The following is a 15,273-nucleotide window of genomic DNA, read 5'->3' on the forward strand; positions in this document are numbered from 1 at the left end:
CTCCCCACAACATCTCTCTGGGTCATCCCCGCGCGTCAGCCCCAAGCGTGTCATATCCTGCATCAGACATAGACTGGCATTTCGATTCTTACATGTTATTATACATGTTTCAATGCCATTCTCTCAAATCATCACACCCTCTCCCTCTCCCTCTGAGTCCAAAAGTCCGCTATACACATCTGTGTCTTTTTTGCTGTCCTGCATACAGGGTCATCATTGCCATCTTCCTAAATTCCATATATATGTGTTAGTATACTGTATTGGTGTTTTTCTTTCTGGCTCACTTCACTCTGTATAATTGGCTCCAGTTTCATCCATCTCATCAGAACTGATTCCAATGTATTCTTTTTAATGGCTGAGTAATACTCCATTGTGTATATGTACCACAGCTTTCTTATCCATTCATCTACTGATGGACATCTAGGTTGTTTCCATGTCCTGGCTATTATAAACAGTGCTGCGATGAACATTGGGGTACATGTGTTTCTTTCAATTCTGGTTTCCTCTGTGCAGATGACACCACTCTTATGGCAGAAAGTGAAGAGGAGCTAAAAAGCCTCTTGATGAAAGTGAAAGAGGAGAGTGAAAAAGTTGGCTTAAAGCTCAACATTCAGAAAACGAAGATCATGGCATCTGGTCCCATCACTTCATGGAAAATAGATGGGGAAACAGTGGAAACGGTGTCAGACTTTTTTGGGGGGGCTCCAAAATCACTGCAGATGGTGACTGCAGCCATGAAATTAAAAGACGCTCACTCCTTGGAAGAAAAGTATGACCAACTTAGATAGCATACTCAAAAGCAGAGACATTACTTTGCCAACAAAGGTCCGTCTAGTCAAGGCTATCGTTTTTCCTGTGGTCATGTATGGATGTGAGAGTTGGACTGTGAAGAAGGCTGAGCGCCAAAGAATTGATGCTTTTGAACTGTGATGTTGGAGAAGACTCTTGAGAGTCCCTTGGACTGCAAGGAGATCCAACCAGTCCATTCTGAAGGAGATCAACCCTGGGATTTCTTTGGAAGGAATGAGGCTAAAGCTGAAACTCCAATACCTCATGCGAAGAGTTGACTCATTGGAAAAGACCCTGATGCTGGGAGGGATTGGGGGCAGGAGGAGAAAGGGACGACCGAGGATGAGATGACTGGATGGCATCACGGACTCGATGGACATGAGTCTGAGTGAACTCAGAGAGAGGGTGATGGACAGGGAGGCCTGGCGTGCTGTGATTCATGGGGTTGCAAAGAGTCAGACACGACTGAGCGACTGAACTGAACTGAACTGGACTGGTTGGATCTCCTTGCAGTCCAAGGGACTCTCTAGAGTCTTCTCCAACATCACAGTTCAAAAGCATCAATTCTTTGGCGCTCAGCTTTATTTATAGTCCAACTTTCACATCCATACATGACCACTGGAAAAACCATAGCTTTGACTAGGTGAGCCTTTGTTGGCAAAGTAATGTCTCTGCTTTTTAATAGGTTGTCTAGGTTGGTCATAACTTTTCTTCCAAGGAGCAAGCATCTTTTAATTTCATGGATGCAGTCACCATCCACAGTGATTTTGGAGCCCAGAAAATAAAGCCTGACACTGTTTCCATTGTTTCCCCATCTATTTGCCATGAAGTGATGGGACCAGATGCCATGATCTTCGTTTTCTGAATGTTGAGCTTTAAGCCAACTTTTTTACTCTCCTCTTTCACTTTCATCAAGAGGCTCTTTAGTTCTTCGCTTTCTGCCATAAGGGTGGTGTTATCTGCATATCTGAGGTTATTGAGATTTCTCCCGGCAATCTTGATTCCAGCTTGTGCTTCCTCCAGCCCAGCTTTTTTCATGATGTATTCTGCATATAAATTAAATAAGCAGGGTGACAATATACAGCCTTGACGTACTCCTTTCCTGATTTGGAACCAGTCTGTTGTCCCATGTCTGGTTCTAACCGCTGCTTCCTGACCTGCATATAGGTTTCTCAAGAGGCAGGTCAGGTGGTCTGGTATTCCCATCACTTTCAGAATTTTCCACAGTTTGTTGTGATCCACAGAATCAAAGGCTTTGGCATAGTCAATAAAGCAGAAGTAAATGTTTTTCTGGAACTCTCTTGCTTTTTTGATGATCCAGTGGATATTGGCAATTTGATCTCTGGTTCCTCTGCCTTTTCTAAATCCAGCTTCAACATCTGGAAGTTCACAATTCATATACTGTTGAAGCCTGGCTTGGAAAATTTTGAGCATTACTTTACTAGCGTGTGAGATGAGTGCAATTGTGTGGTAGTTTGCGCATTCTTTGACATTGCCTTTCTTTGGGATTCGAATGAAAACTGACATTTCCAGTCCTGTGGCCACTGCTGAGTTTTCCAAATTTGCTGACATATTGAATGCAGCACTTTCACAGCATCATCTTTTAGGATTTGAAATTGCTCAACTGGAATTCCATCACCTCCACTAGCTTTGTCCGTAGTGATGCTTCCTAAGGCCCACCTGACTTCACATTCCAGGATGTCTGGCTCTAGGTGAGCGATCACACCATCGTGATTATCTGGGTTGTGAAGTGGCTGCACGGTGCTTGAGCAACTGTGAGGAGATACTCTACATCAAGGGCAAAGGAGAAGCCTCAGAAAAATGGTAGGAGGGGCAAAATCACATTTAGAATCAAACCCTGTACCCACCAGAGATGCTTGAGGGCTCAAACAAGCCTTGTGTGCACCAGGACCCAGAGACCCCATAGAGACTGAGACAGAACTGTGTTTGAGTGTCTCCTGTGGAGGTACAGTCAGCAGTGGACTGCCTCAGGGGCAGGGCTTCTGCATGCAGCAGGCCTGAGTATGGCATAAGCCCTCTTGGAGGAGGTCGCCATTAACCCCACCACAGAGCCACCAGAACTTCCACAGGACTGGGGAAACAGACTCTTGGAGGGCACAAACAGAAACTTGTGTGCACCAGGACCCAGGAGAAAGGAGCAGTGACCCCACAAGAGACCTTGTTCTAGAGAGTCATCATTCCATTTTATTTTTTAAATTAATTTTTATTGAAGTACATTTGCGTTACAATGTTGTGTTAGTTTCTGCCATAGAGAAAAAGTGACTCAGATATATATATATTGGAGAAGCCAATGGCACCACACTCCAGTACTTACTCTTGCCTGAAGAATCCCATGGATGGAGGAGCCTGGGGGGCTGCAGTCCATGGGGTCACTAAGAGTCGGACACGACTGAGCAAGTTCACTTTCTCTTTTCACTTTCATGCATTGGAGAAGGAAATGGCAACCCACTCCAGTGTTCTTGCCTGGAGAATCCCAGGGACTGGGGAGCCTGGTGGGCTGCCGTCTATGGGGTCGCACAGAGTCGGACACGACTGAAGTGATGTAGCAGCAGCACACACACACACACACACATACACACATATCAGTCTATGTATATACTTACATCCCCTCCTTTTGGATTTCCTTCCCATTTAGGTCGCCACAGAGCACTGAGTCGTTTCCTGTGCTATACGGTAGGTTCTCATTTGTTGTTGTTTAGTCTCTCCGTTGTGTCTGACTGTGACTCCATGGACTGCAGCCCACCAGGCTTCTGTTCATGGGATTTCCCATGCAGAAATACTGGAGTGGGTTGCTATTTCCTTCTACTGGGGATCTTCCTAATGCAGGGATTGAACCCACATTTCCTGCATTGCTGCTGCTGCTGCTGCTGCTAAGTCATTTCAGTCGTGTCCGACTCTGTGCGACCCCGTAGACAGCAGCCCACCAGGCTCCCCCATCCCTGGGATTCTCCAGACAAGAACACTGGAGTGGGTTGCCATTTCCTTCTCCAATGCATGAAGTTGAAAAGTGAAAGTGAAGTCGCCCAGCCGTGTCCGACTCTTAGCGACCCCATGAACCGCAGCCCACCAGGCTCCTCGGTCCATGGGATTTTCCAGGCAAGAGTACTGGATTGCTGGCAAGCCACTTTATAACCACTGAGCCACCAGGGAAGTCCGGTACTCATTAGTTATCTGTGTTATACATTGTAGTGTATATATGTCAATCCCAATCTCCCGGTTCATCCCACCTCCCTCTTCCCCCTGGTTTCCATACATCCATTCTCTGGAGAGTCACCATTTTAAATGAAGAAACTGATGCTGAGAGAAGGTAGGTGCCTGCACAGCCTTCCCTCCTGTGGTATGAATACCCGGGTCTGAACTCTTCTGCCCAATCACCACCATTTCCTGAGAAGACAGTTATCTTCCAAACGCCTCCTTTTTAAAATAGTGTAGAGTACAAACTCTGAAGTTTGTACTTAGGTTCAGCTCTCATAACTACTACTTACTAAGTATGAATTTTGATCAGATTACTTAACCCTGTTGTGATGAGCAGATAATGTCTCCTAAGACATATCTGCATCCTAATATCTAGAACCTGAGGATGTTACTTTATATGATCAAGTTTGTGCAGGTGTGATAATTAGGAATCTTGAAATGAGGAGTTTACCCTGATATCCAAGTGGGCCCCAAATGCCACCACAAGTGTCCTTAAAGAGAGAATCAGAGGGAGAGTAGATGCCACACAAAGATGAAAAGCAGTATGAAAATGGAGGTAGAGATTGGAAGCTGGAAGAGACAAGGAACAGATGCTCCCTTGGAACTTCCCAAAGGAACCAGTCCTGCTGGGATCTTGAATGCAGGCTTCTAGCCTCTGAACCATGAGAGAATACATCTTGATAGGATATATCTCTGTTGTTTCAAGCAACCAACTTTGTGGTCATTTGTTATAGCAGCCATGAAAAACTAATACACCCTCTAAGCCTGTTTCTTCATATGTTAAACAGAAATAATATATGCATTGGTAGGCTATTTTGATAACAAAAATTCACAAATGCAAAATACTCCCTTAATCTCTGGCATATAGTAGGCATACATCACATAGCAGCTATTGTTCCTAATATAATTATCTTCATTATTTTTTAATATGACTAGAAGAGTATAGGCAGCTTATCCTAAACACAACACTGCTGTTTTAAAAATTAGTCACACCAAACACTCAGTGTTTCATTTTCGTGTGGGAAGAGCTGTATGTTTATTTATAGTTTTTATCAAAATACTGTCTTTCATCAAAATGCTGTCTTCTATACTGTTGCTATATTATTATGAAGTGCCAGATCTATTCATGCCAATAATTAAATAAGCCATGTTGCATTTTTCCAAGTATTTAATTGTATATTTTACCATAAATTACATGTTTAAAATGGAAAATAAACCATTCCAGCTGTTTTGAGGACAGCAAATCTAAATTTAAGCTGCTGAATTCTGGAAGAACTACAGATTTTTAAGTAAGCTATAATTTTTTAAAAACCAATGTCAACTCTTACTTATTCAAAACTTTAACATTCACTGAGATATAATTAAGGGAAAGTAGGAGTTTTGGGTTATTAAAGACTGCTTCCCCAAACACAGAAGTGTAATGTGTAGGAAAGTAATCATTCATATAACATAATGGTTAAGGAACTGTGCTAGGCATTAGAGGATATAAAGGTGAAAAAGATAGAGCCTCTACCTTGAAGGGACTCACAGGACAATGAAGGACATAGAAATATAAGCAGATAGATTAAAATTCAGAACAATATTGAAGCGAACATTTACCAAGTGTCTATTATGTGCCATGCCTGTGAGCTAAGTCACTTCAGTCGTGTCCAACTCTTTGTGACCCTATGGAATGTAGCCCTCCAGGTTCCTCTGTCCAGGGGATTCTCCAGACAAGCATATTGGAATGGGTAGCCATTCCCTTCTCTAGGGGATGTTCCTGATCCAGGGATCAAATCCCCATCTCCTGTGTCTCCTGCATGCAGGCAGATTCTTTACCCACCAAGCCACCTAGGAAGCCCCTACTTTGCCAGATACTATATAACTATTTACATGAGTTAATCTAATTTAATTCTCACAACAACCCTATGAAGTGAGGTTTTAGGAGGTTAACTCCCCAAAGGTCACATAGCTAGTTTAAGAGACCTCTGTCTTAACCACTACCAAAGAGATATACTGTGAGAACACAGAAAAGAAAAAACTTACTGTATCTGAGGGAAGTGAGGAGGCTTCATCCTAGAAATACATTTAAGCTGGATCAAAATGGAATGCGAGTTAGGAGGAGTTTTTTAAGGGGGAGAAAAAGTCAAAAGGCATCCAGAAGGAAAGAAGATCCTGTGCAAAAGTGAAGCATCAAGAAAGGGCTATTGTTTCAGAATGGCTAGAGTGCCAGTGAGGTTTGGTGGTCAGGAATAGCATACTGCACACAAATAAGGACATCAAATGATTAAAGTCTTTGGAGAGAGCCAGGATTCAATTTGCATTTTAGAAAGATGCCTGAGTATCCATGTGGAGAATGGAGTACCCAAAAAGAAGCTAAGGGACTTCCCTGGTGGTCCAGAGCCTAGAACTCCATGCTCCCAATGCAGGGGGCCCAGGTTCAATCTCTGGTCAGGGAGCTAGATCCTACATGCCTCAACTAACACCCAGGGAAGCCAAAAGAATAAATAAACAAATATTTTTTAAAAAATATTAAGTCAAGCCTGGAGTTAAGGACTTCTAGTTCAAGATGGGCATCAGAGCTACAACCTTGGAGGGACTCACAGGACAGTAAAGGACATTGAAATATAAGCAGATAGATTAAAATCCAGAGTAAGAGTTTTAAAAGATTCTCCAAAGAATCGTCTTTTCAACAAATGTTACTGGAAAACTTGAATACCTCTATGCAAAAAAAAAATAAAATAAAAAGGAACAGCAACAACAACTGATCATACTTTGTACCATATACAAAGATTAACTCAAAATGGATCGTAGACCTAAATGTAAAACCTAAAAGAATAAAACTTTAAGGAGAAAGCATAGAAGAATGTCTTTGTGACCTTGGTTTGGGCAAAGATTTTTTCAAGTATGACATGAAAACACAATCCATAGAAGAAAAAATTGATAAATTAGACTTCATCAGAATTAAACATTTATTCTACAAAAGATACTGTTAAGAAATGAAAAAAGCAAACCACAGACAAAAAGAAAATAAAGCATATACCTGATAAAAGATTTATATCCAGAATATATAAGAACTCTCAAAATTCAACAGCAAGAAAACAAATAAACCAATTTTTTTTTTTAGTGGATAAAAATATTTAAACAGACACTTCAGCACTGAAGATATATGAATGGCAAATAAGCACATAGAAAGATGTTCAAGAAAAAAACATGTTCAATATCACTGGTCATTATGGAAATGGAAATTAAAACCATAATGAGATATCACTATCTATGCATTAGAATAGCTGAAATGTAGAAGTCTGAGTGTACCAAGTGTTAGCAAGAATGTGAGGGAACTGGAATTCTCATATAATGCTGAAGGAAATGCTAAGCAGCACCTGCCGTTTTAGAAAATTGGCTCGTTCTTTAAAAAAAAAAATTCTTCTCAGTTTTTCCACTAGAGATTATTTTGTCTGTTCTAGAACTTCATCTAAATGAAATTGCACCATATGAACCATTTTGTATAAAGCTTCTTTCACTCATCACAGTGCCTTTGAAATTTATCTGTATTGTTGTAAATGTCAGTGGTTCTTTCCTTTTTACAGCTGAGCAGTATTCAGTTGTGTGAATAAACCATTGTTTATTTATCCAGCCTCTTATGGATGAACACCTGGGCCATTTCCAGCTGGGGGCTATTATGAGTAAAGCTATGAACGTTCTTATACAGCTTTCTGTGAACCACATTTTCATTTCTCTTCGATAAATGCCTAGGAATTAAATACCTGGATCATAATAGTGTATGTTTCCTTTCATAAGGTTTTGCCAGAACGTCTCCCAGAGTGGCTGTACTATTTTAGATTCTTACAAGCATTGTATAAAAGTTCTTGTTTTGGGTGAAGCAGAGATGGGGATTGACTAAGCACAATCATGACTAACTTTCTGGGATGCCAGATGTATCCTATAGCTGGGTTTGGGTTACACTTGTACATGCATTTGTCAAACCTCAGCAAAGATATAATTTTGTGGACACTTCATTGTATATAGATATTGTATCATAAGAAAAATCAGTAAACAAGTATTTAATATGATATGCTCACTGAAATATTTAGGGCAAATTGTATTCCTATCTATCTGCAAGTTTTTGATGTATCAAAAAAAGGTAGATTGATAGACATCTGATAAAACAAGGGCATAAAATATTAATGATACAATTTTATAGTGTCTATAAAGGTGGATGCTTTCCTGGTGGTTCAGTGGTAAAGAATCCTCCATCCAATGCAGAAGACGTGAGTTTGATCCCTGGATCAGAAGACCCCCTGAAGAAGGAAATGGCAACCCACTCCAACATTCTTCCCTGGCAAATCCCATGGACAGAGGAGCCTGGTGGAATCACAGGTTGGACACAGAAAGTCTTTTCAACTTCACTCTATTTAAAATATTTCAGGCCAAAGTACTAAAACTAAGCAAAAGGTAAAGCAAATGTACCGTAGGAGCCAGCTATTCCAACTCTACTCCTAGAGAAATGAAAATATATGTCCACACAAAGACTTGAACACAAATGTTCAAAGCAACTTTATTTGTAATGACAAAAAACTAACAACAATCCAAGTGTCCACTAAGAGGTGAATGGATAAACACAAGGAGGTATAACTACACAATAGACTACTATTCAAAAATAATAAGGAATAAACTATAATATCAATATGTGTAGCTCAAAATAACCTTGCTACCTGAAACAAGTCAACCCCCCCAAACAAATTCCTACTGTCTGATTTCATTTATATAGTTTTAGAAAATGGAAACTAATCTATGGTGACAGAAAGCAAAACAATGAATTGCCCGGGGATAGGGTGTGGCAGGATGTGGAGGGGGCAGGGATAGGAAGAGAGTGGAGGATTGCAAGTGGGCATGAGGAAACTTCGGAGCTTGACTGGGACAATGGTTTCACAGTTGTGTACATATGTCAAAACCTATCAGATGCTAAGCTTTAAGTAGGTGCAGTTTAGTGTACATCAATTGTGCCTTTAAAAAGCTGTTTTTAAAGTCCTAAAGAGAACGTTGACAATTTTAATTCAGCAGTATATTTTCAAATATTTTAATCATGTAAGCTTTATGCAATGAATGCAAAGATTATATAATATTTAAAAGTATTTGTATGCTAAATTAATTTTTCACATTTTAATATTCATTCATTTATTTGATTGCACCAGGTCTTAACTGCTGCATGTGCGATCTTCAATCTTCATTGCAGCACATGAACTCTTAGTTTTGGTATTCGGGATCTAGTTCCCTGACCAGGGATAGAACCTGGACCCCCTCTACTGTGAGCACAGAGTCTAAGCCACTGGACAACCAGGCAAGTCCTTAAAGCAAAGTGAAGTGTTAGTCACTCAGTCGTGTCCAACTCTTTGTGACCTCATGGACTGTACCCCACCAGGCTCCTCTGTCCCTGGAATTCTCCAGGCAAGAATACTGGAGTGGGTAGCCATTCCCTTCTCCAGGGGATCTTCCTGACCCAGGGATCGAACCTGAGTCTCCTGCATTGCAGGCAGATTCTTTACCATCTGCACCACCAGAAGAGTCAGAGAAGTCCCTAAATTATATTAATTAGTTGACATTTAAATTTTCAATTAAAAGTTATAGAGCCTGATTTTTTTATTCTAGGAGAATTAGATAAATATTCAATAAAATGATTTTTTAAAAGTCTCTCACGCTGATATCCAAAATAGTATCAGTGAAAAAATACTAGATGGTTTCCTATAAAGCCAAGAATGCCCACTATTACTACCTTAATAGTTTCTTTTAATTAATCTGGCATTTCTAACTAGTAGAATTCAATTCAGTTCAGTCACTCAGTCGTTTCTGACTCTCTGTGACCCCATGAACCGCAGCAAGCCAGGCCTCCCTATCCATCACCAACTTCCGGAGTCCACCCAAACCCATATCCACTGAGTTGGTGATGCCATCCAACCATCTCATCCTCTGTCTTCCCCTTCTCCTCCTGACCTCAATCTTTCCCAGCATCAGGGTCTTTTCCAATGAGTCATCTCTCTGCATGAGGTGGCCAAAGTATTGGAGTGTCAGCTTCAACATCAATCCTTCCAATGAACACCCAGGACTGATCTCCTTTAGGATGGACTGGTTGGATCTCCTTGCAGTCCAAGGGACTCTCAAGAGTCTTCTCCAACACCACAGTTCAAAAGCATAAATTCTTCAGCACTCAGCTTTCTTTCTAGTCCAACTCTCACATCCATACATGACTACTGGAAAAACGATAGCCTTGACTAGATGGACCTTTGTGGACAAAGTAATGTCTCTGCTTTTTAATATGCTGTCTAGGTTGGTCATAACTTTCCTTCCAAGGAGTAAGCCTCTTTTAATTTCATGGCTGCAATCACCATCCACAGTGATTTTTGGAGCCCAGTAAAATAAAGTCAGCCACTGTTTCTCCATATATTTCCCATGAAGTGATGGGACCAGATGCCATGATCTTCGTTTTCTGAATGTTGAGCTTTAAGCCAACTTTTTCACTCTCCTCTTTCACTTTCATCAAGAGCCTTTTTTGTTCCTCTTCACTTTCTGCCATAAGGGTGGTGTCATCTGCATATCTGAGGTTATTGATATTTCTCCTGGCAATCTTGATTCCAGCTTGTGCTTCCTCCAGCCCAGTGTTTCTCATGATGTACTCTGCATATAAGTTAAATAAGCAGGGTGATAATATACAGCCTTGACATACTCCCTTTCCTATTTGGAACGAGTCTGTTGTTCCGTGTCCAGTTCTAACTGCTGCTTCCTGACCTGAAAACAGGTTTCTCAAGAGGCAGGTCAGATGGTCTGGTATTCCCATCTCTTTCAGAATTTTCCACAGTTTATTGTGATCCACACAGTCAAAGGCTTTGGCATAGTCAATAAAGCCTAGTAGAATTAAATAAACTAGTAGAATTAGATAAGTAAAATGAATAAGAATGAATAAGTAAAATGAATAAATATTCAAAAAGAGGTGATAGAAAGGTCATTATTTGTAATAGATGAAATGGTTTTCTACCAGAATTTACAAAAATAAGTGAAACACTGCTGCTGCTGCTGCTGCTGCTGCTGCTGCTCCTGCTGCTGCTGCTAAGTCGCTTCAGTCATGTCCGACTCTGTACGACCCCATAGAGGGCAGCCCACCAGACTCCTCCATCCCCGGGATTCTCCAGGCAAGAACACTGGAGTGGGTCACCATTTCCTTCTCCAGTGCGTGAAAGTGAGAAGTGAAAGTGAAGTCGCTCAGTTGTGTCGGACTCCTAGCGACCCCATGGACTGCAGCCTACCAGGGTCCCCTGTCCCTGGGATTTTCCAGGCAAGAGTACTGGGGTGGGTTGCCATTGCCTTCTCAAATGAAACACTAGTGGAAGAAATTCCAGTAAGTTGGTAGTTGGTTGCAAAACATACCAAAATAATGGTTTTCATATACTGTAAAATATTTTAGCATACATTTAAAATAAACATACAGGTCTAATATAAAGAAAATAAGTATTTACCGAGGGGCATAAAGGAGACCTGCAAAACTGCAAGATGTGTTGTGTTTCTGGACTAGGAAGGCTCTGTGGTAAGATGTCAATTCTGTAGAAATTAATCCAAAGCAACACAATGAAAATAAAATTGCTAACAGAATTTCCTTCCAATGTGATTCAAATTTTCATCTGCAAGAATAAACATACAAGAAAAAAAAAAAAGAACAATATAGAAGGAATATCGGGGAAAGGAAACCTGTCCAACAAGCTAACAAAATGTGCTTAAGAAGCCACAATAATGTAAATGTTGGGCTGACATTTTGGGACTCATAGATCAGTGAAACAGAATTTAAAACCAGAAAAAGACCCAAATATGATGACTGTAGCATCTCAAATCAAATTAAATGATACTCTAAACACAAATCAAAAGAAGTCAAAACATGAAATATGAAAACTGGTACCACCAAAAAAAGCCCTTTAAATAGATTTCTAACAGAAACACACACACACACAAAGAAAAGACAAAGTGTGAGGAGAAAAATTTAATAAGACAGAAACAAATGTTACTCAAATATAAAAGAATTTTAAAAAAATAATGTGTTTCACTAGGAAAACATGCAAAATCATAAAGAGTGCATTTTTTTTATAATTGAGGGATAGTTGATTTACAATGTTGTGTTAGATTTAGGTGTACAGCAAAGTGACTTAGTTATACATACACATATATCCATCCTTTTCCAGTTTCTTTTCCCATACAGCTTATTACAGAATATTGAGTAGAGTTCCCTGTGCTATAGAGTAGGTCTCTGTTGATTATCTATTTTATATATAGTAGATTGTATCTGTTAATTCCTAAAACTCCTAATTTATCCCTTTCCCTCTTTCCATTTTGATAACCATAAATTTGTCTGCCATCTCTATGAGTCTATTTCAAACAGTGCATCTTTAAGAAATACAAAGGATGAATAGACAAAGAACAAATACAACATTTCTATTAACCTGAGAAATGCATATTAAAATAATAAAGGAAAGATATTTCCACCTGTCAAATGATCAAAGAAAGATAGTATCAAAGCATAATAACAGTAAATATTTGCGAAAGTGACTTTGCATTGCATTTAACCAATGGGAGGCATCAGCAAGAGACAGGAAGCAAGAGAGAGATTTTTCGAATTTTTATTTTCCGCATTTGGGCCGTGGTTTGCCATGCTACGTTTTTGTTCCACAGGCCACAGTACCTTCAAATGATCCTTCTCTCACAGTACAGCTCCCAGCACGGAGCTGGGACAGCTCCTGTCCCAGCTGTTCCAGGAACAGCTCCCTCCTCAGACTCAAGCCCCAGAGGCCTAGGGTGAAAAAGTTTTCCTGAGATACCTACTATCTAGAGGCATTGTACCTGCTGGATCCTCTAACCCTGGCCCGGCACCTCTGTAAAAGCTCCCTCTGTTAAAGTTCCTTTAATAATCCCCTTGAATGTGGTTTCCTAGCAGAACTCTGACTGATACACAACCCTACCATATGAACCTGTTTAAATCTCCATATGTGTATGCACACGCAGGTATAAATTTAGACTGAGACATAGGTAGAGACACCAAAAAAAAAATCAGAATGTCTATTTACAGAAATGTGTCAGGACAGATAACTTGGAAATACACACATGTATACAGATATATTTCTATGAATATAAATTCAATAGATAAAGAATGTAGGAAGAAATTAGTCAAAAATAGTGCCATTGCTTTTCTTTTTATTCAAAAACTTCATTTAGATGTTCGCTATACACAGAGTATATAAAAACTGCGTGTTAAAAAATAAAACTTTAAGAAATGGAGATAGAAATTAAAATTTACACAATCTCTGAGGGAAAGGACTTTATAAGTTCTACAGGGAGCTTGGGAGGGGAGAGTCTGAAAAAGATGAATCAATTTAACCTTTAAAAATGTAATTTCTACTGACCACAAATAAAACTAAGTGAAAATGTATACAAAAACAGAACTATGTACAAAAGACAAGCAGAAGATCAATATTATTCATATTTAAAGGACAATGGTGGGTGAGAAAAGGGCATGAAAAGAAAGTCTACAAAAGAGAAGGTGACAATTTTCATACCTCCATTCAAAACTTTCAAGCCTCACCTGTTGCAACACCTCCTCTACCCTATGTCTGTTTCTTTGGCTTAGAATTCTCATTCCTTCCCAGCCCGTTATCCTAAACCCCCACATCTCCATCAACTCTTGCCCTCTCTGCTCACCTGTGCAGGCAAACATCTCACCCGGCAAAACCCCAGCCAAGACCCCCCACCTCTATCCCTAGGCCTGCTCCCAAACAGCTGGTGTAGCTGGGAATATCACACAATTGCACGGACTCATCTCCCTTTAAATTAGTCACCAGCAATCTCATATGGCCCAGAAATCCCAATAACTGCCCTGGTAACCTTGCTTTCCTACTTAAAAACAAATTATTTATTAATTTATCTAGGCTGTGCCGGATTTTCATTGCTGTGTGGGCTTTCCTCTGGTTGCAGAGAACAGGGGCTACTCTCTAGTTCTGTGCACAGGCTTCTTGCAGTGCACAGGCTTCTGAGCCCTTCGTACTCTGTGCCAGGCATCTCTTGTTCCGGAGCATGGGCTCTAGGGCTCAGGGGCTTCAGTAGTCGAGGCATGCAGGCTCAGTAGTCGTGGCTTCCAGGCTCTGGAGCACAGGCTCCATAGTTGTGATGCCTGGGTTTAGCTGCTCTGCAGCGTGTGGCATCTTCTCAGACCAGGGATGGAACTTGTGTCTCCTGCATTGGTAGGTGGGTTCTTTACCACTGAGCTTACCAGGTAAGCCCTTGCTTTCCTACTTTTAAAGACAATAATTTCATGTGAGATCATGTCTACCAACTGGATCCACTTCAGTGTCTTGCATTCACTTTTCAATCTCCTTCCATCTTCCCGCTTTGCTGACCCACTCTAATAAATTTTTCATACTCAGGATGCCAAATTCCATAGATCTCTGTCAATCCTGATCATATTCAGCCTCTCAATTGACCATATCCTCCACGATGAAACACCCTTCTCTTCCGATTCCATGAAACTTCACCTCCTTTGTTTCTTACTTCCCTGCTTTCTCTATCTAGGTCTCCTCTTGGATAGCCTTCCCTTCTCTTTCTCATTACTAAAGAGCGTGGAGTTATTCCAGGCCTCTCTTTGGAGGTCTTTTCACTTATAATGGATGATCACACCCATTATTGTTTATTCCAATTTCAACTCTCTGCTATCAACCCCCCCAGATTTTTATCTCCAAAGCAGGTTTCTATCCTGACCTCAAGACTCATATCGCCCCTTGGATATCTCACGAATCTCTCACAGCTAATAATGTTCAAAACAGAACTCATTCTTTCTAAACCTCCTCCATCCAAGCTTGTTGCTCTACCTCTCAGTAAATGACACCTCCTTTAAACCAATAACTCCAACCAGAAATTTGGAAGTTATGATGATTGTTATTTCCCTCTTCCTTACTCCCCAAACCTAACTCCACCAACTCCTGCTGATTCTGCCTCCAAAATATATCTTAAACCCATCTTCTTCTGCTGAGTATCGGGCCTCATCCATGCCACCTCTCTTTCCCTTCTTGACTACTTTTGTAGCTTTCAACTGATCTCACTTTGACTCTTGCCCCTCCCAATCTATTCATTACACAAAGGCCAGGAAAAAATGTTCTTGAAATATATAATCCAAACTCTTCAGTGGCTTCCTATTAAAATTAGTGTAAAAATCAAAAGTCCCCACAATGATTCTACACACTCTGTCTTCTTGTACATTTTAGG

The sequence above is a fragment of the Oryx dammah genome, unplaced genomic scaffold, assembly GCF_014754425.2.
Source record: "Oryx dammah isolate SB20612 unplaced genomic scaffold, SCBI_Odam_1.1 HiC_scaffold_14, whole genome shotgun sequence".
NCBI classification, from domain to species: Eukaryota; Metazoa; Chordata; class Mammalia; order Artiodactyla; family Bovidae; genus Oryx; species Oryx dammah.